Source organism: Myotis brandtii, unplaced genomic scaffold (genome assembly GCF_000412655.1).
Source record: "Myotis brandtii unplaced genomic scaffold, ASM41265v1 scaffold32, whole genome shotgun sequence".
Lineage (NCBI taxonomy): Eukaryota > Metazoa > Chordata > Mammalia > Chiroptera > Vespertilionidae > Myotis > Myotis brandtii.
This window is the reverse complement of record NW_005362269.1, coordinates 253,173-278,312: the sequence shown is the minus strand read 5'-3', so window position 1 is coordinate 278,312 and position 25,140 is coordinate 253,173. Positions and strand designations below refer to the sequence as shown.

Sequence of the window (25,140 nt, the reverse complement as noted above, 5' to 3'; positions counted from 1 at the left end):
CATGAGGAATTTTGCAGGTAGAGAAAGAAATGGAAATGTTACTAAAAATAAAGAAGCCATTTAATGGGATTAACTCACCCTGGGTTGAAATGACCTTGGCAATCACAATGGCACTGGTAAAGTTCCCCTTCACCCCCAGCTGGCAATATAGACCAGAATTCATACCAAAAGCCTCCTGCAATGGGAGTTCATCCAATCAGGAAAAGTAACGCATGTCATTGACATGGGACATTGCTTCCTGATGAAAGAGAAAATGAGAGCTGGGTCAGTAAAGGATTAAAATGAAAGGAAGCTGACATTTTTAAGCGCTAAGCTGGAACATTTGGATGAATTGTCATCTTCTCTCTGGGTAAAATTCTGCCTCACTCTCTGCTGAGGGTAATTGAAATGACCACCCTCCCCAGTGGGCAGTCCTAGAGTCACATTGACCATTCTTAATCATAAATTTCTCATTTTCTTGGGCTGTCACAGAACCACATGTCATGGGTTATCTTGCTTGATTTATATTTTAACCTCCTCTGTCATACACAAGAGACACCCTCGACTAATCAGCAACACATTCTTAGAGCTTATGATTACTTCTGCAGATGGTAATCTCATCTGCTTCACGGGGCTTCCCTTTGCTTTAGTTTTGGAGGGTGACTCAGTAAAAAAGAAAATTGCATTGTTTACTTCTTAGTGTACGAGCCATACTCTTTTGATGTAGAAAATTTGAATGTAAACATAAAGAAAATACCCAAATCTTCTATAGTTCCACATATATATATAGAAACATATTGTGCATAGCATCTGATAATTTACTTTTGATAAACAACTTAAAAATCTGTGCAATTAAATACTTAGGCCTGAGACTTTTTAAATAGCTGTATAGTAGTATGATCAGTGCATCATCCCTGTTCACTTAACGAATCCCATTGTGTTGAATATTTAGGATTTTTAGGTTAGAAATTTTGCTGCAATGAAGGTCCTTGTTTATTTTTATTGACGTTTCCACTCACCCGTGGTTATTTTCAGAAGGTAAGTTTTCTACATGTGGAATCGCTGGGCCAATCAATGTGCGTATTTTAAGGCTTTTGCTAGATATTGTCAAGCTGATCTCTTGGAAGGTGGTGCACTGTATTTCTGAATGCGTTGTTGAGGCTGCATGTTTCCTAGATGAAATGTGCCCTTTTATGACTTTGTCTCCAAATTATAAGACTTTTCAGATTTTACACCTATGAATTATTTTATAAAAATAGTGAATTTCCAATATGACTTCTGCGCATGTTAGTAGCTAAGTTTGTTAGTCAAGTGAATGTTGGATAGAGCAGTACCAAATTCAAGTCATTAGTACAATGGAAAACATGGAATATCAATTTAGATGACTTGGCTTTGAATTCTGGCTCTGTGATCTGAAAGAGGTAAGCTTCCGTCTTCTCATCTGTAAAATGAGGACCCACACTGGCCTGTCTATTGGTAGGTGACGTAGACCATGTGGTCTAAATGTGGTTGATTCCATTCCCACTTAGAGGAGTAGGCTTTTGTTATGTTTTGTTGTTGTTGTTGCTGCTGTTGTTGTTTTATAGATTTATTTTCAAAGGGCACAAACACTTAGACAATTTAAATACAAGTGTAAACAGAATTGCTCTGTCGATGTCAGCAATGATGCCAAAACACGTTCTGGTGGCCAGACACTCGCCTGTATCTTTGCGTCTCCTCTTGGTGAAGAAAAGGGTCTCATACTCTATTCATACATAACCTTCTTATCTGCAATGTAATCTACAATTTCTTGTGGGCAATTTCTCTGCATCTATATCAGAAATTTCAAACCTAAGTTTGTCCTCCAGAGCCATGATAATCTCCACTTGGTCCAAACTGTGTAAGCCCAGGTCTTTCATGAAATGGGAACTTACTGAGAGCTTCTCTGGGCCAATCCTGTCATAGTGTCAAGACATAAAGAACACCATCCTTGATCCCCTCTAACATCAGAGGGCGCATCACTATAGTGGTGGCCCAGCTGTGTAACTGCCTGGTACCTGCTCCAGCGTGGAGCTGGGAGCCCTGGGCCTCACTGGGTTCCCGTGGGGCGCAGCATGGTGCTGAGAGGCCGGGCTGTGGCCAGCATGGGAAGCTGGGGCAGCAACACCAAGGCCGCTGGTAGGCAGTGGACACAGGTGGAAAGGACACAAGCCACCATGGCTACGCCGACCCCAAGGAGTAAGATTTGATTAAACCCAAAAGTTCAATCCTATCCATTACCTTGCCTAATAACTGGGTCAGAGATGAGCATCTCAGTTTAAATCAATCATCATATAGCATTTGCAATAGTAGATTATATTCAAACTATATCAAGCTCATTCCATCTGGACTCTCCTACAGAAGGATTGTACTTCCCATCCTGCTGGCAACAGGCTGAGGCAATGACTTTCTTTGCCCTTCAACATGTGGGTGGAAATTACATGTGCCACTTCCAAGTGGAAATTTTAAGAGCCACCATGTGGTTCTGCCATCATCCTTTTCCCTCGCCACAGATTAACATGCCCTAGAAACGTGTGCTCCTTTGGTCTTACTCCCAGAATGAAGAGGACATGGATGAAGTCTCACTTGTTTTCTAACAGCCTATGTGCAAGTTGAACGAAAAATAAAACGTTGTTGCTTTGCAAACCACTGGGGTTTTTAGGGTCATTTGTCACCACAGCACAGCTTAGCGTAGGCTGATTCATACACCGTTTCTTGGGTCTGAGTGAACGTTTTGCAAGAGTGTGTGCCTAACCTCGTTTTGTCTCTTACAGGTGAAGCTCAAGGCATTTTTCATTCATCTGGCAGAAGAGGCACTCTTTTTCTTTGGATGCTGTGATAGATGGTGGTGTCACCAGGAACTGATGTAGCATTTTGTTACTGTATGATAGAAACCGGTCAGAGCACAAAACAAACAGATAAGAATAACACCAAGAAAACTGCAGAGAAATGGAACCAGAGCCCTAATCTTAAATCAATGCCAGAAGTTGACAGACCTTTGAACTTTGCAGTGAGGGAACCAGAAATGAGACATTCCCTGTGCCTTTTAAGCTACTTTGAGTTGAATTTTCTTTTATTCGCAACCCAGAGCATCAGGGCCGATTCAGCAGAACACAATTTGGGAAGCATGAAAACAGGACAGCACCAAGAGGTGAGACTTTCTGGCAAGTGGGTGTGCTACTTACTGGTGGTTGAAAGAGGCCACAGGTGGAATTTGGAAGAGCTCCGGGAGGTCAAGAATTCTGGCATCAGGGTGCAATCTGCTTATTCCATTGCGAGGTAGAAGCTGAAAACTGGATGGCGGGTAGTGTGAAGAGATCGGCACTGGTTTCACACCCACCGATTTCTAGTTTCCCAACTCCATACAGGATTCTCCTTGTTTTCACAGGCCTAGTCGTGCTTTTCCCTGCCCAGCGGACCCTCCAGGACTTCAAACACTGACTGCGGACTCAGATGTCTATTTCCAGCCTGCCCTGCTCTGTCACTGTCTATACTTTTACCAGGGAGGGCTCTTCCTGGATTTATCACTTGACTGGTAGGGGGCTTACTTAATTAGCATTTGTAAGAGGCCCAGCTCTTTATTGGATTAGGGGTAATTAGGAAAGCAGAGCCAAGAGCTTTTTATTACCTTCCTCTCTGCTGGTCTTTTTCCTGCCTCTTCTGGAGAAACTGGCATTGATGTTGACATAAATGAACTTGAACTTGTTATGCTGTCTCCTTTCATTTTTCATGAAATGGATTCAGAGGTCTCCCAGGTCCCACAAGAGAAACACTTTCCAAGGATCAGTCGATTCTCCTATATGGTAGGCAAACTCAATGGTGATAAATAATGCAGGTTTGTAATCTCCATAAAGGGCAAAGTGTTTGCAAGCCACAGGTTAAATCTACTGGACTCCTATGGCTTTCTCTTACAAGAAATTCCTCTCCACTAGCCACTTGGCACATCTTACCTAGTAAGTTCCTCCCCACAGATAATTCAATGTGCCCTGAAAACGATAGAATTTAAATGTTATGTTCTTTTTAATATTTTTCGCATCTTGATTGAAATTTTTTGGCCCTGCTTTTCTTATTTTACCACCTAGAACAGTGGTTCTCAACCTTGGCTGCACATTAGAATCACTTGGGAATCTTTTTAAAATCTATCCCTTATTTCTGTCATCATTGACATGTGACTTCTATCTTCAAGGTGCAACATGGCCACTGTGGCTCCATATATCAAGTTTATATTCCAGGCAGGAAGAAAGAGGAAGGGAAAAAAAGCAAAGGAAGTTCCTAACTAAGTTAATATCCCTCCTGATAGCCTTATCCAGAACCTAGTTACCTTACTCCTATCTCAAGGTGAGGCTTGAAAAAATCGTTTGGCAACAGGGTACATTGATGCCTCTAACAGGATCAGGTTTATTAAGGAAGAAGGAATGATGGATTAAAAAAAGTAGGCCATTCTTGGCTTCTGGCTTACAGCATTTATAGCAATATGTCTTAAATAATCACCTCACTCATATTTATATTGTGTGTTAGGTTGTCAAAACAAACCCCTCCAGTGGTCATAGCCTCTGAGGACCTCTGTGACTTACAAGAGCACGGAGACTATTTTATATGAAAGAATATTAGAGAATCCTTATCTGCCACCTGGTACCCAGCCATGACCCATCGACAATAGATGCAGAGGGAAAAGCCTTCTCAACAATTTTAATAAGTTGCACATTGTCCTCACTTCCCAGCTGCCTTCCAGGAGGCTCACCTGCAACTTCTCTGGAGTGAAAGGGACAGAACATGCTGTTCTGGCGCTCTCTGTGCAGGAGCCCTGTCCAATCTCTTGCTCTTCCAATCGGACCTATGTCCCCTCCAGTGGATTCAGCAGTGCGTTTTTAAAGTGAGTTGCTTAATTTGTTAGATATCAATTGGAATGCATCCCAACAGGGGATGCAGGAGGCCACTTACAGGATTCTAGAGGTGGGGCAACAACAATAACAACAAAAGATACTCATTGTGCAACGATCTGGCCATTGGCTATCTTCAAAATCTTTCTGCTTTAGAGAGATAATGACAGATGGCTGTGGAGAGGGGGAAGTGTAGGGAAGAGACTGGACAATTTCCAAGTTCAATGTAAGGCAAATACCCAGCCAATAGCAGGTTAGCAGGAGCTCAGTCAATGTTCATTTCCTCCTGTGCCCTTTGTGGTTCTGGGGTGAGGACATTTAGAAACTGCCAGGGAGAACATCTCGCAAAGGCATTTGTTCTCAACTCATTTTTGTACTATATCCAGAAATAAGGAGAGAAACTGAAGCAAGAATGCTGAGACCTTTATCATAGCGAGGGTTAGAAATCATCTTTTTGGGACTAACCATTTAGTATTTGTGGGTTTGACCTTATTGGAAGCTATTTCCATCAGCAAAATGCAGCTTCCTTCTCTGCCACCACCCACTTCTTGCCCTGTCTTGCCTCCATCAACTGTTGTTCTCAGAGGGCAGGAAGCAGAACTAATACACCCTTTGAGTCACTTCTGGTGTCTGTTAACTAGCTTGTGGCTCAAGTGTGTGGAGATGACATCCTTCTGATATCTCTTTGTCCTTGTCTTCTGCTGATGCTGTCTTAGAGCAGCCACAGTAGGCAAAGTTCAGTGTCATTGCTTAAGGAGAGCATATAGAACCTAAATTTCATGTCTCCCCTGCGACATATGCTGTTCATTAAAGGCAGATTCTAAAGATTGCATTCGGTAGATGCGTTGTCACACTGGAGAGAACTAAAAACATCCACTAAATGTATTTCAGCTTCTTGCCAATTATTCTATAGTTGAGTGAAAGTAGTAACTAAAGGTTGTATGCCACATTTAACATAGGGGATAAAGACGCTGCTTGATATCCTTCTGTGTTCCCTACTCTGGAGAAATTCTCAACTCCCTTGCATAACCTCTACAACCTTTTGTGATCTGATCTCTGGTCATCCACCTTTTCAGCCTCACATTTTATCACCTTCTAATATGTATCTTATAATCTAACGATATCAAGCAAATAACAATAAAAGCTGATATTTTGGGGCCAGCATCTATACAGAAACACTTAGCATTAACTCTATTTAGCTCAAAGTGGGAATTTCTGGAAATGGGATTGCTGGGTAAATTAAGGTCTGTGGGGCATACTCCTTCGATATGCTTGCATACATCGCTCATTGGCTATTGCTGTTCCATTCTTTTCAAATTCCTTGAGACCATCCTATGTCCTTAATTACAATTTCCCTTAATTCAATTTCTGGTTGATGCTCCTGGGCTGCGGGGATGTCCTTTGTACCTCCCCAGGTCAGCAACCCGCTTCCAGTTCATCTACATCCTCTGGGCTGCAGTCACTTCCTGAAAGCCTCCTGGAGCACTTGCACTTCAGCCTGGAGATAGACACCTTTCCTTTGTCACCCTTAGGGGGATCCAGCGCTGTCACCTGCCCGATCTTGATCAGCTATTACGGGTCAGCACTGGTTGCCAGAATGCAAAACAAATGGCAGGAAGGAAATTAACAGCAGGGCAAACTACACACCTTGATGCATCGCTTCCACACAGCTGGTTCTGGAGCTTCCATTGGTGGCGAACACGCATGTGAGTACAGAGTGTATTGTAATGATTCATTCTATGTAATGTGCTGCAATCATTTCTATGTATATGCAGCATAGCTTAATAAAATGATATCAAAGACAACTTGATAACAAAGCAGCATTTTAAAGGGGTTACAGCTGTACCATCATTCCCTCATTTAGTTCTTGCCAAAATCCTATAATTTAAATAAATTAGATTAAATACTGTTATTGTAGATGCAGAAACTGAGGCTTGGGATAGCTTCAGTGATTTATTTTAGGAAGTATAGACCAGAAAAATTCAACCACTATGCCAGGGGTAGCAAACAAACAGCTCTTAGCTTGAAATCAGCCACATTTTTTTTGGGGGGGGGGAGGAGTAGATTTTATTATTATAATGTTAAGGCATTTTAATTCACTAACAATTTCATATACACACACCCCAACACAAATCTGGATTTTTGTTGGAATTTTAAAAGATACGGGAGCCTAGGTCCTGCTTAGTGTCAATCACTGGAGCTGTGGAGGGGTTGTTCCCTTGAGCGGAGCATGGTCTCCACGGTTTGCCACAGTCTGCACTACTCTCTCTTGTCTTCCCCGCACCAAGCCCATGCTGCACACTCATATCACCTGCCTGGCTCCCACGGACCTTTGAGGTTAGGACCATTGAACAACACTCTTTCTCTGTCACTTTACCGTGTCCCTCCTTTTCAGGTGCTCAAGTGTTCGATCACTTTTAATCAACCAATGCAACCCACTTCCTTTCCGGCCTCGCTGTCACTCCCTCTTCCCAACACTTTCCACCTCTGCTGACTCTGATTCTGGGCACAGTTCTCTCTGCGTCCTGCCTGCACTGTGCTGTCACTGTCCTTTAAATGCCTGGTTCACACGAGCCCACGGATGGCTGGGCTTTCTCCCTGATTCTTGATGCTGGGCTTACTTTGCTCAGGAAGGATTTGAATGATGGATGAATAAATGGTGGATGAGTGAATATGTGAGTATATGACTTGTTGACTTGAACTCAGGTGGAAACCACTTTCTACTCCCCTTCCCAGAGTATGGGAAGTGAATGTGAAAAGCCATCTGTCGTGACCTGCCCTTGACTTTGGACCAGAGCATGGCATGGACTTGAACTGCTTATTCATCTGCTCAGCAATTGCTTCTAAACAAAAAAAATATCCAGGAGGAAAGGATACAATGTTTTCTTTTTTCTTCCAAAATGAACTTAAAGCAGTAAGTAGTATTAAGCCACAAATAAAACTGGGTGGTTATTTAGCTTTTAAGAATTAAAAAGAGCAAGTTTCTCAGATATTAATCATTAACTATAGTTGAATGCTGAATTTAGCACTGAACTTCTAGTAGTGAAAAAATTCTTGTCTACTTAAGAGAAACATTTATTAAACATGACAGTATATGAGCCAGCAAGTTAAAAAATGCCTCTTTATCTGATCCCTTTACTGAAATATTTTAGTTGACTTTTGTTTTAACTAGGCATTCTGCCATCTGCAAATAATGATATTTTACATATACTTTCCCAACAGTTAGACTTCTTCCTTTGTAATTTATTGCAATTGCCCAAATCCCCGACCCAACATCAATTATGAAGTTCAATGGCAAACTTGATCTGGTCCTCTCTAAAAATGTAAGCGATAAGTTCATGTGGTTAAAAACATGAGGTGGAAGGCCCCTAAGAAACAGCTGTTCCTTGTCCCTCTCCCCCAGTTTCTCTCTCTGGTGGCAATCTTTTCCAACTATTTTTAGCTATCTCTTATTTTAATTAATGTAATTTTATCTTTTCATAAATATACTTTTATTGATTTCACAGAGGAAGGGAGAGGGGGAGAGAGAGAGAAACATCAATGATGAGAGAGAATCATTGATCGGCTGCCTCCTGCATGCCCCCACACTGGGGATCCAGCCTGCAACCCTGACCGGGAATTGAACTGTGACCTCCCGGTTCATGGGTTGATGCTGAACCATTGAAACACACTAGCGGGGCTAATTCATGTAATTTCCAATGCTATGCTTTTACTTCTTCTGTAGTAATTTTAGATATTGCCTACTTGACTCCTTGTTATGGAAGATGATGATTTAACTCTCATACCTGCTCTGCTTTATGCCCTCATCCTCGCCACGTGTACAGTATATGCCATATTTTAAAAAAAATCTATATCCACTCTTCATTACTTGTGCATGTAATAGCTCCCTGTTTCTAACCTTTCTGCCCTACATTCTAGTCTCGGCACAGCCACAAGTGGGCTCCTTCTAAAATGCAAGGACAGTCTTGTCACTTCCCTGCTTCCAACCTTGCTGTTACTCAGGGTAAAAGCCCAAATCCATAAAATACCCTAAGGCCTGCATCAGCTGGCTCTCATCACCTTCTGATCTAGGCTTTTCTTACCCTTTCCTTTGCCCACATCTTTCCAGCAATGATGGTTTTCTTGCTATTTGTCAGACATACTCTTACCTTAGGGTCTCTATTGGGGCCCCTAATATTTGTATGGTGAACATTCTTACCCTCCTCTCAACCCGCCCCTCTTGCCTCCCCTCAGCATTTTTAGGTCCCCTCATTCTGTTCAACCTTTTAATTTTTTTCAGTCATATTGAAATCACTTACTGGTTATATAGCATTTTATTGTTTGTATCCCTGCTCTAGCTAGACCAGGAGCTCCATGACCCCAGGGGCCTTCATTTTGTGTACTATTGTATGTCACACCTAGGAGAGTGCTTAGCACATAGTAGCTGCTCAATAAATTGGAAAGCTGAGTGCATCAATATGATGACTTAATCTGACACACTGCGGGGCCAAATGTAGTAGCATGCTGAGGTCATCTCCTTTCTTGCCTAGTTTTCTTTTTCTCCAAGAGTTTATAGCTGCCCTTCCCTTCTCTAATCTCATCTGTCATCCATATGTCCTTCATCCCAAATGCTCTGTAATACCAGAATTTTGTTTTTAAGGAGAATGACTGAAGTTAAATTTTGGCTTTAATTAAATATTTCTTTTATCATTTTAAGAGAGCATTCTTATACTGTTTTGAACACAGCTTTATTAGGATGAAATTCACAGATCACACAATTCATCCTTTGAAGGTGTACAATTTGATTCTGTTACAAGCTGGGTTGTGTTCCTCCACCCCCAACTTCATTTGTCAAAGTGCCAGCTCCCAATACCTCAGAATGTAACTATACTTGGAGGTGATGAGTAGAAATAAACCCTTTAGGTGGGACCTTAATCCCATGCGACTGGTGTCCTTATAAAAAGAGGAAGAGACCCCAGAGGTGCGTGTGCACAGAAGGACGGCCATGTGAGGACAAAGCAGCAGGAGGGCAGCCATCGAAAGCCAAGGACAGAGGCTTTGGAGAAACCCTGCCCTGATGTCAGATTATAGACTTCTAGCCTCCAGACCATAAGATAAGAAATTTCCAAGTATCCAGTCTGTGGTATCTTGGTATGGCAGCCCTAGCAAACTAATAGGTGGTTTTTTGTATGTTCACAAATATGTGCAACCATCACCACAGTTCATTTTAGAATAATTTTATCATCTCAGAAATAAATTCCATATCTTTAAGCTATACTACCTCCTGCCTTCCTCACCTATCCCAGCCCTGGGCAACCACAACATACTTTCTGTCTCTATAGATGTACTATTCTGGAAATTTCATATAAATGATATCATCTTCTAGCATGTAATAATTTATCACCTCATTTTATTTGATTTTTTATAGAAAAATTCATGTCCATAAGGGGAAAACTGAATATAGGGGTGTGTGTATGAGTGGATAGCCTAATCACAATTAAAATTAAGACTGTTATTTCTTTTTATAGTAGTTTAGTTAGTTTGCTTTTGTTTCCTTTTTTTGAGGAATGACAGGTAGTTAGGCTTCTATTTGAAAATTTGGAGAGTTTTGATCTAAACAAATTTATCCAGTTGTGTTTGTGCGGTGTGTGAACAGTTTTTCAACATATTTCATTACTGGATATTTAAATTTCTTCTTTCCTATTGTGACTATTTTGATTACATTTTTAGGATGAAAACATGGAAAAGTATAAATAGTGTAGATCTGGATTTGAATTTCAGCTGCATCCCTTAGTAGCTGGGTGACCTTGGGCATATAGTTTCATTTCTCTAAATTTCAGTCTTTGTTTGTAAAGGGAGGACAGATATTTATATCACAGGGTTATCACACGTACACAAAACACCCAGTACTGTGACAGGGTGCATAGTCAGTACCTAGACAATCCCCTCACTTTTGAAAAAATACTTTATTTCACCCAACCAGTATGGCTCAGTGGTTGAGCATTGATCTATGAACCAGGAGGTCACGGTTCGATTCCCGGTCAGGGCACATGCCTAGGTTGCAGGCTCTATCCCCAGTGTGGGGCATGCATGAGGCAGTCGATCCATGATTTTCTCTCTCTTTCTCTTTCTCCCTTCCTCTCTGAAATCAATAAAAAATATATGTTTTTTAAAAAATACTTAATTTCAAATGGAATTTAAAAATAATTAGCATTTAACTGTGCAAAGTGTTTCCTGATACATTTTTTCCCCAACTTCATTATCTTGGATACTCTATTTCCTGCCTCATTTATAATTTTATTAGCTTTTTAATTAATTTGCTATCTGTTGGACATTTGTTAGTCTTTTAAAACAAATATTTTTGGTTATATTAATAACTTTCTAATTTCTTTATTATACAACTAATTAGTTGTTTATTTTGTCACATTTACTTTCTTAGTCTCCTGTGGGTTTTTTGTTTTTTTTCCACTCATTTCCTTATCTTATAAAATAAGGTGAGAATTTAGTTAAGTTCTTTCATTCTTTTAAAAGAATAAAGACAAGTAAAGCTATACACTTTTCTCCAAACACTGTTTTGATCATTTCCCATAGATTTTGATCCATGATTGTCATGCTCTGTATATTCTGCTTTTGGATTCTGAGCACATGATTAGAACCAGACTTTCAGGGATGGACTAGAAGCAGGGAGACTAGAAAAAGAAGCCATCACAACCATAAGCTGAAAGGCTATATTCAACTACCTAGTCTGAATGGGTGTCAAAATATCAGGTCTAGAAATACAATCAACCAATATCAGCTGAATGCCTATTATGTGCTGAGCACTGTTCTCCCAGTAGTTTTGCCTGTTATCCCCTTAATGCCCACAAAGTGTTGTGACATTTGTTTCCTTTCCTTTCTTCTGCACCTGAACATACTGGAGTAGTCAAACGACTTGCCCAAGACGTAGAGCAAATACAATCCATTTCTCGGGAATCCCCGTTGGGTAGTCTCTTCACTGTTATATCATGTTATGAATCTCTTACAGGCTTATTTAGGGGCCAACTCCTATTCTTCAGAATGTCAATGATGAGCATTGCTATCTTTTACTTAACTCTTGGGTACAGAAATGGTTTTTGCTTACTTTGCAGTGTTACCTAAGAGAAGGCATGGGTGTCAATGACAGCAGTTTTACATATAGGAGAAGGCTTACATGTAGAAGAGCTTGCTGATCTATTTCAAAAGACTCCATAGGCCAAGCTAAGTAAGAACAAAGTGCAGAATATTAATTGTAGCTACAGTTAATTACATAACTCCTATGTGCCAAGCACTGCTCTTATAAAAATATTATATGCGTTATTTTAACTAATGCTTACCATAGTTATGAGAGGTGGGTATTATTATTTTTATTCTCTCTTATTTATAGATGAGCACATTGCCACTCCAAAGTGTTAAGTAATTCATCCCAAGTTGCAGAACCAGGAAGTGGCACAGATGGCAATTAAATGCAGGTTATCTGATTTCAAAACCCAAAACCTTATCTTTTTCTCTTAATTGCCTCTCCTTGGAGCCAAAAAAGGCAGAATATTAATCAATATGAGAGAAAATATTAAGAATGTGCTGCTTCAAGAGTTGGTGGGCCATTTGCTGCTGGCAGGATCCAGGCAGAAGCCTGTGATCCTCTGTCCACAAAAACAAGGGGGAATGCATGACCTGCAGCCACAGGCACTGACCCTGAAGAAGGCCAGAAGAATTTGTTGCAAACAGGGAAATGTGTGGTAGAAACATCAGACCATCTTGTGAGATAGTGAGACTCCCATCAATGGGTCAGGTGGAGCAGGTAGAATATTTTTTTGCAGATAGAGTCTAAATTTGGATGAACAGTTGAACCCAATGGTCTTTAAAAATTTCCAATGACCTTTCAAAAACTTTTGCAAATCAAGTATCTTAAATATTCATTTTGATTTTTTCCAGAAAGAGAAGTTAGAACAGCAGTTCTCGGGTTTTTGAGTGTGTGGCTCATATTTAAACACTAGAGATATGAGCTAGCTCCCTTCAAGAGATGAAGAGATTCAAAGGGCTGTGAACAAGTAAGCAGTATTTGCAATGCAAACACTAGTTTCATGTACCAAATACTAATCCCATGTCTGAGAGATTCTATACAAGCATCCACAGTTGTGCACTGTGTAACTTCATCACCCATCAGCATGTGCATCTCCTTGAAGAGGGCACTCTCCTGCTCTCTCTAGCCCCTCCTATATACACACACATCCATATGCCAGTAAACATGCACCTTTTTTCTTAGCTGCCAGCTGGATAGTAAGCTGTACCAATTATTCCAACAAGTTCTATCAACTCTTGGCTATTTCAATAAACCATTCAACTCAATGTTATATCTGACATTTTGCCATATCAGTGCCATATCAACAGTTAAAGCAATATTACATTTATATGTTGACCAACTTTAGGGGCACACATGTGATGAGTCCATAGAACAACTGTTATATGATGAGCAGTATACAAACTGGCTGGGGTGCAAGCTGGTTGCTGAATTAAGAAGTCCTTTATCATTACTGTCCCTAAACTAGACTTTCTCAGTAAATCTTGAACATATCTTAATTCAGAGGGAAGAACTGCCCCTGTTTCATCCTGGGGCTGAAATAACCCCTATCTGGTCTTCAGACTGAATGGGGGCATCTGGCCACGACTCAGTGGCCACTATTGTCCAAGGTGAGCAAACTCCATGAGCCCCTGTTTCCAAACCTCATCCTCTTCTGTTGACTTCCTGCTATGCAATTTAGGCAAGTCATTAAATTTTTGTGAGCCTCAATTTCTTTATCTATAAAATGGTGATATTAATAACATCTCCTCTGTAAGATTGTGCTAAGGAGGTGAAATGAGAGAAGGACAAAAAAAGATTTTTATACACCGTAAAGTACCATAATAGAAATAGTCGTTATTATTTTAAAAGTGATGTTCCAGCAGGGTCTGGACTGCAGCCGAAAGGAGGCTGACTCAGAAGCAGGTTTGTAGGGGAGCTGGAAGCCTGCTGGGGCATCGCTAAGGAAACTAGCCGAGACACATACGTCACTGAGCCCCATCCTTATCTGTCCACTGCAGAGAATCTACCAAGAGCACAAACTGTGCAAGGGACCAGTCATGGATAATTCAGGAAAAAAAACACACCACACATCAGATTCCATTTTAGCAGGGAGACAAAGTGGGAGCAGTTTCCAAAGAAGGAAAATGTTTCTCTTGGTTACGAAGAAGAAAGAGCTTCCTGAACATTTCTAGTCGACATGTGTAATGCCATCTGGAAGGCAGGGGAGAGAGCTGGCTCTTAGGTTTCCTTTCACAAGGGGAAGCCTTTGTCCCTGGCATCCTTTGGATATTTGTAAGGATATGAAGTTTAGTAGCATAAGCCTGGGAGTCCCTCTGGGCTCAGCCGATGGCTTCCACTGTCAGCTTCTTTGTTGAGTGTGACAAGTTTGGGTGAAAAATGAGTCTTGTGACCCTGGGAACTAAAATTGTGGAAAGTTCTTGTGTGTCCCTCTGTAGATCTGCAACATCTCTCATATAATCTTCTCCCTCTTTGCCATGAATACTTTCCAACCATAGTCTTGATTCCCATATTCGATTATTTTTCTTGCTCTATTTATTTTATTATTTTTAAAATATATTTTTATTGATTTCCACGAGGAAGGGAGAGGGAGAGATAAAAACATCAATGATACTCCCATCAATGGGTCAGGTGGAGCAGGTAGAATATTTTTTTGCAGATAGAGTCTAAATTTGGATGAACAGTTGAACCCAATGGTCTTTAAAAATTTCCAATGACCTTTCAAAAACTTTTGCAAATCAAGTATCTTAAATATTCATTTTGATTTTTTCCAGAAAGAGAAGTTAGAACAGCAGTTCTCGGGTTTTTGAGTGTGTGGCTCATATTTAAACACTAGAGATATGAGCTAGCTCCCTTCAAGAGATGAAGAGATTCAAAGGGCTGTGAACAAGTAAGCAGTATTTGCAATGCAAACACTAGTTTCATGTACCAAATACTAATCCCATGTCTGAGAGATTCTATACAAGCATCCACAGTTGTGCACTGTGTAACTTCATCACCCATCAGCATGTGCATCTCCTTGAAGAGGGCACTCTCCTGCTCTCTCTAGCCCCTCCTATATACACACACATCCATATGCCAGTAAACATGCACCTTTTTTCTTAGCTGCCAGCTGGATAGTAAGCTGTACCAATTATTCCAACAAGTTCTATCAACTCTTGGCTATTTCAATAAACCATTCAACTCAATGTTATATCTGACATTTTGCCATATCAGTGCCATATCAACAGTTAAAGCAATATTACATTTATATGTTGACCAACTTTAGGGGCACACATGTGATGAGTCCATAGAACAACTGTTATATGATGAGCAGTATACAAACTGGCTGGGGTGCAAGCTGGTTGCTGAATTAAGAAGTCCTTTATCATTACTGTCCCTAAACTAGACTTTCTCAGTAAATCTTGAACATATCTTAATTCAGAGGGAAGAACTGCCCCTGTTTCATCCTGGGGCTGAAATAACCCCTATCTGGTCTTCAGACTGAATGGGGGCATCTGGCCACGACTCAGTGGCCACTATTGTCCAAGGTGAGCAAACTCCATGAGCCCCTGTTTCCAAACCTCATCCTCTTCTGTTGACTTCCTGCTATGCAATTTAGGCAAGTCATTAAATTTTTGTGAGCCTCAATTTCTTTATCTATAAAATGGTGATATTAATAACATCTCCTCTGTAAGATTGTGCTAAGGAGGTGAAATGAGAGAAGGACAAAAAAAGATTTTTATACACCGTAAAGTACCATAATAGAAATAGTCGTTATTATTTTAAAAGTGATGTTCCAGCAGGGTCTGGACTGCAGCCGAAAGCAGGCTGACTCAGAAGCAGGTTTGTAGGGGAGCTGGAAGCCTGCTGGGGCATCGCTAAGGAAACTAGCCGAGACACATACGTCACTGAGCCCCATCCTTATCTGTCCACTGCAGAGTATCTACCAAGAGCACAAACTGTGCAAGGGACCAGTCATGGATAATTCAGGAAAAAAAACACACCACACATCAGATTCCATTTTAGCAGGGAGACAAAGTGGGAGCAGTTTCCAAAGAAGGAAAATGTTTCTCTTGGTTACGAAGAAGAAAGAGCTTCCTGAACATTTCTAGTCGACATGTGTAATGCCATCTGGAAGGCAGGGGAGAGAGCTGGCTCTTAGGTTTCCTTTCACAAGGGGAAGCCTTTGTCCCTGGCATCCTTTGGATATTTGTAAGGATATGAAGTTTAGTAGCATAAGCCTGGGAGTCCCTCTGGGCTCAGCCGATGGCTTCCACTGTCAGCTTCTTTGTTGAGTGTGACAAGTTTGGGTGAAAAATGAGTCTTGTGACCCTGGGAACTAAAATTGTGGAAAGTTCTTGTGTGTCCCTCTGTAGATCTGCAACATCTCTCATATAATCTTCTCCCTCTTTGCCATGAATACTTTCCAACCATAGTCTTGATTCCCATATTCGATTATTTTTCTTGCTCTATTTATTTTATTATTTTTAAAATATATTTTTATTGATTTCAACGAGGAAGGGAGAGGGAGAGATAAAAACATCAATGATGACAGAGAATTATCGATCAGCTGCCTCCTGCATTCCCCCTACTGGGGATGAGCCCACAACCCAGGCATGTACCCTGACCAGAAATTGAACCATGACCTCCTGGTTCACAGGTCAATGCTCAATCACTGAGCCACGCAAGCTGGGCTTTTGCTTTCTTTATACATGACATGAAGGACACTTAGTAGATGTTCCAAACACAACTTTCCCTTAATAGAACTCCTTATTGCCCATTCTCACCCCCTTGAGAGTTTCTCCCCTACATTAGCACTTTGTACCACCATTAGGCCACTCATGCTACAAACCCGGAGTTTATTTTGACCCTGTCATTCTCTTACGTACTGATTTTATCTTCTTAGATCTGCCTGGACCATATCATTCTACTATAACTTTCCTGGTTTGGGCCTTCATCATGACTAGCCTGGACCATGGATTTGAGCATCACATCCAATTTCCAGTTACCTTAATCCCTCTTCCTGAAGCTGCTAAAGTCACCTTCCCAAAAGGCAGATCATATGTGCCACTCCCTTACTTGAAAGTTTCCGATGGCTCCCTAATACCTAGAGAAGCGCACACTCCTTTCTATGGCATTTGAGTGAGTTCCTTTTAGGGGCAATACTGGGGATTGTATGACCAAACAGATAACTGTAGTGTTAAGTGGGGCTTAATGCATTGTGGTCTAGAGCTAAGCTCTTGACATGCTCAAGATTCCTCCGCAGGCAAGAAATTGTTATAGGGAATACAGAGAAGACTGGATATGTAATCAAAATTGTTTTTAAATAGTGTTTTCTGGAAATTCTATTGGTCAGCAGCAGCTGTTTAGGTTCCTGAATTACTTTTGGCTGGGATAAGTGGAACTAGCAGAGTTGCCATGTGATAAATGAGAGATGTGTTGAATAAACAGACTAGAAAGTCTTTTCCATTACAGGTTTGTAAGCATGGAAATTGGACTTGAGTTCACCGTTATTGAGAATAAGTAGGTGGGGGTTGTTGAAGAAAGCCATTTATGGCCTGTTTTTAACACTAGATCACACTCAAAATTATATATGTTTTGTTTAGTAGCTTGTATATTCTCATTTTAATCACTGTGTTATTTATGTCTTCCAATTAGATTTAGAAAACAAAATATCTGGCTCTTTTAGAAATAGAAATCCTTGGCTGGGGTCCCTATTTCTAACCACTCACCACTCTTCTACTTAGGGAAGGGCTTAGAAATCAGACTGTAGGGTGTTTGGCAGATAGAAAATTCAGATAGCCACATGGAGAAAAGAAATTGGGCCACCATAACGGATTTCGTTTAAGACTAATTAAAAGCAGACCTAAGAAATGCTCACATGTGCTTAAGATATTCAAATGAATACACATGAAATAGTAAACAGTGGCTCCCTCTGCAACTGGGAGGGACAATTTTGCTTCATATTTTATACTTTCTACATAGGCATTTGTTCAACTATGAGTCTGCCCTACTTCTATTAAAAAATAATTAGGCATATTTATATGCGTTGCCATGGATCCAGAATATGTTGTTAATTGTAAAAAGCAAGCAGTAGATATTGTGTAATGCATAATTCAATTTTTAAAAATATGTATGCGTGTGTGTACGGTACACACACACACAGAGACGTGCATCCATACATATAAGAAATGTCAAATTGTTCTCTCTAAATTAAGTAAAATCTAAATCTGAGTCCCATCTTGACAGGAGAGCAGGAAATTCAATCCCCATGATTTTGGGGTGGTCCCAGTCTTCCCGGTGACCACCGATAACCTCTTTCGTCCACCTTAGCAGGTATCCTCAATTGGGCAATAAGGTGCTTTCCATGCTAGTCTTGGAGGGGAAACTTTGCTGACACTAATCTTTCCCTGTGAGGTCCTGGTCCCTCCTTGGGGACAGCTCTGGAGAACCCAGAGACATTCTTATCTTGAGGACTGTCCTTCCTCTGGTACCACCTCCCTTAGCACAAACCACTCCAGAGCTCCAGGCCCAGAGGCAGGCATCTCCTTTAAGCTCTAAATCAGAGGCACAAAAGGCCTAGAATTCTTGTCCTTGGAATTCTGTGTGTGTATTTGTGTGTGAGAGTTTGTACACATGCATTTGTGTGAATGCACGTGCGTTTGCACACATGCACAAGTGCATGGGCGTTTATGGAAGGTAAACATAGAGTGAGGATAAAACAATGCAATATCTTAATCAGTCCTCGTGCCACATGCATCTCACAGATAAGGACTCTGCAATTCAGGAAGATGGAGCAACGTGTACAAGGTTAAGCCCTGGTAAGGAGCAGTGATCATTTTAAATCCAGACCTCTCATCCCCAAAGCTCATTCCAATTTCCTCAAACTCAGCCACAACCACACAAACATAAAGACTGAAAAGTTCATGCAAACCTTCCCAGATTTTTAACTGTTAGTTATTTTGAAACTTATGGGAAAATGGCAAATTGCCTGATTATTTTTTTCTTCCTTTTCATCCTGCATCCGAAGGATGGATGCTTTGGTGGAGAAACAACCTTATAAGGTCCTGGGATGGTGGGAATATAAAAACCATGAAATGCTAGGATCTCGGGAGAATTTAGGGACCACCTAGGCTGTGTGATTTTTCTTCCCTTTTAATAAGCAGTATGCCTAGTTATTTGATTTTAAGCAACAGAAACCCAGTGTATGCCAATGAGGAATTTATTGAGAGGATCTGGAGTAAGTTACAGATTCCAAGGCAAGTTGACATACCAGACCTTAGAAAGAACAGGTCTGGGCCTCAGAGGAGCAAAACTCTGGGGCCCAGGCTTCTCCGTCTTTTCTTGGGGATTCATGTGCTCTGCTTTTGCTGCGTTCTTGAATCCCAGGCTTTCCTTTCCCAGGGAATCTGATCGCCCTGACATGGTTAGGGGACCTTTGACTGACACCCCCATTGAAACCATGCAAAGCTGGGGTGGAGTGGTTGTGTTTGCACAAATTGCCCAGCAAATCTGCCCAGGAATTATAATCCAGACCTTCAAACTCCAGTCCTCCGCGTTGGATAGTATGATTACTGTGCCTTCCATCCTAAGCTACATCAAACGAGAAGCCACATTACATAGCTGACTGGGGGTATTTTTAGGTGCTGAGCACTTTTCAAGGGTTTTTAAAAACAACTATATCCAAACAGTCAAGAAGAAAAATTGCAAACATTGTGGGCAGTGATTATCATTCATCAGCGGAGCGCAGACATCCTACAAAACTGTTGTGTGTAACTGATCTGCTGCCTGATTAGAACTGAATGAAACCGGGAAGCCTTTGCTGTCGGTTCCCAAACTTGGCTCCATGTCAGAGTCAACTGTGGATTCCTTCCTATAAGTGCTGGCTGTGGCGCTGCTTGACCTGGGTTGGGTCCCAGCTTTTTCTCTACCCAACTGTGTGGCCACATAGAGGATGCTTAAGCTCTCCAAACCTCAGTTTCCTCATCTGTAAAACAGTGACATTTTACTTTTAACTTCATAAGGTTGTTGGGAAGAATAAACAGATTCCTTTGTGGACAGTGGTCATCGTCACGGCCTGACACCTGGTAAGTGCTCAGAAATGTTAGTGGTGTGGGCAACTGGATTCCTCTTCCTTTAGCCTGGCTCGTTAGGCTGTGCAAAACCCTTTCACACACACACCTCATCAATCTCCAGCAGCTCAATAAGATGTACTGGAAAAGCCAGACTCCCATCAGACTGTAAAACAGGTTATTTCATGAAAGCAGAATTTCAGAAGTAAATTGGAATTGATCTACTCTTAGAAATGAAAAGTGTTTGATCCGGAAGGCTATTATATTTAAATCGAACAGTTCTTTCAAAAGCCACAGAAGAGACTGTCAAAGGCAGGGCAAGTTGCTCTCCCCTTTGAGGGTGATCACTCTCTTCTGGTGGGAAAATAGTAGTCACCAGCGGTCCCACGATCCACTCATTCATCTCTGTGAAGTAAGAGGCTGCAGAGTGGAAGGCCAAGAACCAGAGCAAAGAACTGGTTAGTTGCCTCTTCTTCCTTTCTGATCGCTAGAAGCCACCTCCTCATGGTACCAGGGCAAGAAGGATGGACAGGCAGGTGGAGGGCAAGAAAGGCTGTGGCTGGCACCAGGTACCCACAGAGCAATTCCCTGCCAGCACTTGGGGAGACCTGGAAGCTGACGTCAAACTCCCTGTGATGACAGGAGGGATCTGCTTCCAAGAAAACAGGCTATGATGAGTAAGAAGGCAGAGCTCTGGTCAAATCTGCGCGCAGACTGAACAGTGAGTCATGCCGGGGTTTGTGAGGAAGGTGACAATTGGTGAGCAGGCGTTCATCTCGCCCAGGTTTTCCTGCAGCTAGGGAAAACCAGATTCACATACAAGATTCATTTCTTCTCTGATCTTCGGTAGCTGCTAAGAGTGATTTTTGGATTACCCGTTGGTTTTTCCTCCTTAGAGAAGAGAAACAAGATAAAATTGCAAATTCTGTTAAAATGTCTTTTCCAAATGCCCTCTCTGGTTTTGCTATATGTTTTTAGGTTGTGTAATAGAATTGAACTTGTGAGGCCATTACAACAGAATTGGGAGGGGAAGCCTTAGGTAAGGCCTGGAAAGGGTCCTGTGTCATCCTACGTAGTTAAGTTAAACACCCAAGGGAAATATTACCAGTAGATTGTCTACAAACTAAAAAAAGGAAGGGAATGGACAACAATGGGTTTCAAGAAACCTAGATCTTAGGGTTTTTAGCTTCTTGTTCTGGTTCCCTATGGCTGTCTAACCTGATTTCCCTGACCCTTTGCAGAGAAGGAGCACAAAACACCACCAGCCATTTAATTCTGCTCACAGATTCTAGGGGTCAGGATGTCAGAAGAGGCTTGTTCCCGCTTCACAATGTCATCAGGGGGACACCGGAAGGCTTGACGTGACTCAGAAGCTGGGGGCGGGAGTTATCTCAAGGCTTGCTCACTCCTGGGTCTGGAGGTTAACGCTTGCTGCCCACTGGGACCTCCGTGGGGGTGGGAACAGTTCACATGGTCTTTCCATGTGGTTTTCCTGCTTCCTCGCAGCATGATGACCGGGTTGCCAGAGGACCAGGCAGAAGTTGCAAACCTGTTATGAACTAGCCTAGGAAGTCGCATGGAGTCCCTTCTCATCACAGTCCTGCCCAGCTTCAAGGGGAGGAAACATGGGCCCCCTTCTCTCCTTGGAGGACTAGCAACTTCACATTGAAAGAGAAGCATGTGGGATGGGACAGGCACTATGGCCATCTTTGGAAAATATACTGAGTTTTGATACCATCCATCGATTTCCAGAGCGTAAAACCCTCCCATGAGTTCTGATGGCATATTTGATGAAGTTCAATATCCTCAGATGGCCCGGCATGGTCTGACTCCAGCCCCTCTGTCTGCCCTCACCTCCTACGCTGTCTCATTTGCTCTGTGAGCTCCAGCCACACCAGCCTCCTTTCTGTTCTCCAACATGTCATCTTTTTCGCCTGGGAGCCTTCAAGCACACTCCAGCCACACCAGCCTCCTTTCTGTTCTCCAACATGTCAACATCTTTCTCGCCTGGGAGCCTTCAAGCACACTGTTTCCTCTGCCTGGAATACTCTTCCCCTCTTTATTACGTTTCTCCCAAAGGGAGGGAACAGAGCAGGGTGACTTTCTCTTTTAAACTTCTTGGCCTTGTTTCTGCAAGCTGTCAGAGCCGCATGGTGCAAATGAGCAACCAAGCATGTCTGCCTTTCATTGCTCACAGCCTCCACCTGGAGCCGCTGACCCTGACAGTGGGGAACGGGAATGTCAGCACTCCAAATACCGCCAGCTCCTTTTCACCCTTCCTGTGTCTCTGCAGCAGGATGAGGGAAAGGGGATCAGGTCCTCGCAGCCTTGGTGTCACCAGACGCTGGCTGTCTGCTTCTGACACGGGAGATGGCAAGTCCCACAGGCAGGGATTTTTGTTTTTGTTTTGGATGGGCCACTGGAACCCACCCCTGCAAGTGACTGCCTCATTCTAGCAGGGACGAAGTGGCATACTACATGAAAGTGAAGGCTTCAGCGGAATTCTCAGTTATCTCTTAGGAACACGTGGGGCCAGAGAGCAGGCCACTCACTTTACACAGGTTGAAGGGAATTGCTCTGGGGGTCCCTGGTGCCAGCCACAGCCTTTCTTGCCCACCACCTACCTGCCTGTCCATACTTCTTGCCCTGATACCACGAGGAGGAGGCTTCTAGTGATCAGAAAGGAAGAAGAGGCAACTAACGAGTTCTCTGGTTCTTGGCCTTCCACTCTGCACTATGTTAAATATCCAAACCCTTTCCTTAAGCAGCAATGTCAATACTGACAATACTGTCTTCTCAAAAGAAACACTTTCTTGTAATCCAAAAAAAGAGTCATGGCAAATGTATTCTGTAAAGGGCCAGGCAGCAGATATTTGGGGCTTTGCAGGATGTAGAGTCTGGGTCACAACCCCACTCAGTTCTGCTGTTGCAAGAAGGGAGCCATAGGCAATAGGTAATGGGTGCAACCCTGTTGCATTGACATGTTACATACAAACATTGAAATGCACATTTCAGATTATTTTTCTATGTTATGAACGAGTCTTTGGTGAAAACCAATCTTATCTCATGAGCTGTCCAAAAGCGGGCAGCAGGGCCAGATGTGGTTCATTGGCCCTAGCAATTTAACTCATTACTTTGGAATACTCAATTCCCTCTAAGCTACAGTTTAAATCATCAGGTCAAATAAGCTGCCAGGGACAACTGGTTAGATGGCAGTGTTTTTCCAGTATCCACACCGGGGCACCACTCCTCTCTGCTTTAACTAGTACACATTCTTTACATCTCAACATGGTGGTTCTATTTTTAAGTTTTGAAGGCACCTCCGGACTGCTTTCCATAAGGTCTCTACCAGTTTTCATTCCTACCAACAGTGAAGAGGGGTTCCCTTTCCACTACAGCCTCACCAACACTTGTTATTTCTGTCTTTTTGATAACAGCCATCCTAGCAGGTGTGAGGTGATAGCTCATTGTGATTTGGATTTGCATTTCCATGATGACTAGTGATGCTGAGCACCTGTTCCTGTACCTGTTGGCCATCTGTCTGTCTTCTTTGGAGACATGTTTACTCAGGTCCTCCGTCCATTTTTAAATCATATTATTTGTTCTTTTGCTATTGAGTTGTTTGAGTCCTTTATATATTTTAGACATTAATGCCTTATCAGATGATATGGTTTGCAAATATTTTCTCATGTTCCATAGGTTGTTTTTAATTTTGTTGATGGTTTTCTTTGTTGAGCTTGACGTAGTACCACTCTTGTTGCTTTTGCTGTGCTTTTGGTGTCAAATCCAAAAATCACTGCCAAGAACTTACTATCTGTTTTCTTCTAGGAGTTTTATGGTCTCAGGTCTTTAATCCTTTTTCGGGTGCTTTTTGTATAGGGTATAAAATAGTGGTCCAGTTTTATTCTTTTGCATGTGACTACTTTTTAGCCTTAAAAAAAGGAAACCTGGCCATTTGCAACACCATGGATGGACCTGGAGCACATTATGCTAAGTGAAATAAGGCAAACACAGAAAGACAGATACTGTATAACCTCATTTACATGTGCAATCTAAAGGAATCAAACTCAAATAAGCAGAGAGTAGCATGGTGATTGCCAGGGTGGGGGGGTGGGAGGAGCAACAGGGAAGGGAGGAGGTGGTCAAAGTTTCAGTTATGCCAGATAAATAAGTTCTGGAGATCCACTATGTACCATAGTGCCTCTAGCTGACAATACTGTACTGTATACTTAGAATTTTCTAAGAGAGTAGATATTGTGCTAAGTGTTCTTACCACACACATAAAAAAGAATAATAAGACAGGAGAAAGCTTTGGGAGATAATGGATATGTCTATGGTTTTGATGGTGGTAATGGTTTCATGAGTATATACTTATCATCAAACTCATATACATTAAATACATATACACCACTTTTTACATGTTAACCATACATTACTAAAGTGGGTTAGTAAATCTCTGTGAATTTCAGTTCTTAGAAAAAAGCCTTTCAAGGAACTGAATTGGAGTTAAATTATGTTTTTGCATAGGTTCCTGTTATTCTTGGCATTTATAACTTGTATTTATATCTTTATTTGTACAATCATGTGATTATATCTGCCTCTCCTCCAAGACTGTAGTGTGAGGAGGATAGAAAACAGGTCCATTTTGCATCCACTGTATCCTAAGCTGTAATGCCGAACACACAGCAGGGACCCCATAGCTATTTGTTGAATGAATAGAATCTAGGTTTTTTTTTGTTTGTTTTTTTAATATATTTTATTGACTTTTTACAGAGAGGAAGGGAGAGAGATAGAGAGTTAGAAACCTCGATGAGAGAGAAACATCGATCAGCTGCCTCCTGCACATCTCCCACCGGGGATGGGCCCGCAACCCAGGCACACGCCCTTGACCGGAATCGAACCTGGGACCTTTCAGTCCGCAGGCCAACGCTCTATCTACTGAGCCAAACCGGTTTCGGCAGAATCTAGTTTTTTAAAAAAATATATTTTTATTGATTTCAGAGAGGAAGGGGGGGAGAGAGAGAGAGAGAGAGAAACATTAATGATGAGAGAGAATCATTGATCAGCTGCCTCTTGCGTGCCCCCACCTGGGGATCTAACCTGAATCCCGGGCATGTACCCTTGACTGGAATTG

At 41.8% G+C, this 25,140-nt stretch overlaps 1 protein-coding gene, 1 long non-coding RNA gene and 1 pseudogene across 2 annotated transcripts in view; 2 read left to right on the top strand and 1 right to left on the bottom strand.

The window, feature by feature from the left end:
• LOC106726811 overlaps window positions 1-2,910 on the top strand; it is a 30,348-nt gene extending 27,438 nt beyond the window's left edge. The window contains exon 3 of the long non-coding RNA XR_001362914.1: window positions 2,772-2,910. This is a non-coding gene — a long non-coding RNA (uncharacterized LOC106726811). The remainder of the gene's footprint in view (window positions 1-2,771) is intronic.
• Window positions 1,616-2,184, bottom strand: LOC106726810 (annotated as a pseudogene).
• Window positions 2,911-3,083: 173 nt separating the features above from the next.
• HTR4 (5-hydroxytryptamine (serotonin) receptor 4, G protein-coupled) overlaps window positions 3,084-25,140 on the top strand; it is a 166,335-nt gene continuing 144,278 nt past the window's right edge. The window contains exons 1-4 of the mRNA XM_014543063.1: window positions 3,084-3,148; window positions 3,386-3,532; window positions 4,719-4,870; window positions 6,410-6,583. The gene's annotated coding sequence lies outside the window, so the exon portion shown is untranslated. The remainder of the gene's footprint in view (window positions 3,149-3,385; window positions 3,533-4,718; window positions 4,871-6,409; window positions 6,584-25,140) is intronic.